The sequence below is a fragment of the Corylus avellana genome, chromosome ca8, assembly GCF_901000735.1.
Source record: "Corylus avellana chromosome ca8, CavTom2PMs-1.0".
Lineage (NCBI taxonomy): Eukaryota > Viridiplantae > Streptophyta > Magnoliopsida > Fagales > Betulaceae > Corylus > Corylus avellana.
In genome coordinates, this window is record NC_081548.1 from 16,371,878 (window position 1) to 16,374,296 (window position 2,419).

Sequence of the window (2,419 nt, forward strand, 5' to 3'; positions counted from 1 at the left end):
TTTCTTTTTTTTTTTAATTAAAAAAAAAATATGTGCAACATGTCAACATCTGATTGGTCCACATATCAGTCCTAACGGTCAATTAACGGATGGACTAACTTGATTCTTTATCAAAACCTCAGGAGGGTCCAGTGATAAAAATGAAACCCTAGGGGGGTAAAAATAAAGTTACCAAACCCCAGGGGGTATTTGGTATTTAACCCAAAAAATAAAAAAATAAAAAAAAATAAAAAATTTTAGTAACGTGTCAAAGTTGACACGTTACTAAATGGTGACATGTCAACTTTGACACGTTGCCAAAGGGCATTGGAAACATGCGCTAGCTGCTTCCCTCTTTTTCTCTTTTTCTTTCTTCTTCCCTCGTTTTTCTTCCTCCCGGCCGTGCCTTTTCTTTCTTCTTTCTTCTTCTCTTTTTCTCTCTTTTGCTCTCACGCCCAGTATACCCCCATGGCAGCTCCCTCTTCTCTCAAATGGGAAGATGAAAAAGAAAAGGAGAAGAGAAAAAGAAGAGAAGATAAGAAGAAAATGAAAAAGAAAAGAGAAATTTTGCTGTTGGGTTTGGGTTTGGGTGTTTGAAATTTTTCTGCTGGGTTTGGGTGTTTGAAATTTTTCTTGGTCTGATTTTTTGGTTGGTTTGGTTTTATTTTTCAGGTTGAATCCACTTGGGGAACGGACATCGTATACTCTAATGGGCAATTTTTTTGATTTTTCTAGTTAATTTTTCTGGTTGAATTTTTTGATCTTTTTATCTCTTTCAAATTAATTAATTATTTGCCACTTGTTTAGTTTCTTTTCTTAATTACATGAGTACTGTGGACCCAAGACACTATAGAGGAGTAAGGCAGAGACCGTGGGGGAAATGGGCAGCCAAGATTCGAGACCCACAGAAAGTAGCAAGAGTTTGGCTTGGGACATTCGACATGGCCAAGGGTGTAGCACTTGCTTACGATGAAGCAACTTTGAGGTTCAAGGGAAGCAAAGCTAAGCTTAACTTCCCTGAAAGAGTTCAAGGGAGAAACGAAATGGGTTACCTCACTACTCGTCCAAATTCTGGAAATAAATTTGAAAAAGAGATTATTTTTTTTATTTATTAATTTTTTAAACTTTAGTAACGTGTCAAAATGATGGCACGTTACTAAACATTTAGTAACGTGTCAATTTCTGACACGTTACTAATTAGAATTTAGTAACATCCAAATTAGTTAGATGCCACATACGTTACTAACCACACGTTACTAATTAGAAGGTATTTTGTAGTGATAGCTCGTATAAAGTTAAAATTACACTTCAACTGCATCTACTTCCCATTCTTTTAATAATTACCGTTGATGCTTAGTGAGGAGGCTTTATCATGGTATTTGTTGTAAAGTAATTTTGTTTTCTTTATTTCTATGTGTTTTTTATGTAGATGAACTTTATTGGACTGTAATATTATTTTAATTGGATATTAGCTAAGAAGTTAGGCTATGTTAATTATAGTTAAAGATAATTGGATATAAATTAATAAATTGATTGTCATGAATCTAGTTGTGAATATGTATAATTTATATAATTTATGCTTATAAGGTAGGAAATTGTGTTGATCAGGTCATATCAAGTATTTGACTCAATTTAACCCATTTATATTAAATAGGTATAAAAGGGCTAAAATAGGTCATGTTCAATCAACCCAACATGATCTATTTGTTAAATAGGGTTATGCGGGTCATGTTATGTCACCTATTTATTTAAGAGTAATGGTAGGGACCATCTTTTTATCCTCTTAAAGTTGGTGTGGCTTCCAAAATCACCATTAGATCAAAATTCAAGTATAATTCATCTAAAATTTAATTGTGCTTTTGAAAGTCACATCAGGTTTAGGAGGATAAAAAGAGGATAAAAAGATGGTTCCTATCATTACTCTTTATTTAAATGGGCCATGTCAAAGTTGAGCAATTTGACCCGCTAACTAAAGAGGTTAAGTTAAGGTTGATCTATATAGTCGTGTACCTATCTTTCTTTCAAACTTTCATAGTTTGGAGCCTAAAGTTCAACTAAAATCCTAGGTTGGAATGCTCGATTGTAACCCTAGACCCAAGCGTTCAACATCATATTGCCGAACGTTCGCTTAAGACCCTAGCTTCGAACGTTTGACATAGTACAACTGAACATTCACTTAAGACCCTAAGACCATTGGTCCGATAGTACACTGGACATTCAATAGTACACCTTAAATGTTCAACAGCTAGCAATACTGATAAAATAACACCTCATCCTTATCCACAACCTTTGGACGCCTATAAATACCCCCCATGCCCCTTCAACCCATTCTGCTCCTTCCAATCAAATTGCTTCTAGAGTGAGTGTGACACAGTGTCTGCTCCTTCCAATCAAATTGCTTCTAGAGTGAGTATGACAAAGTGCCTTGGAGAAGGAGGAG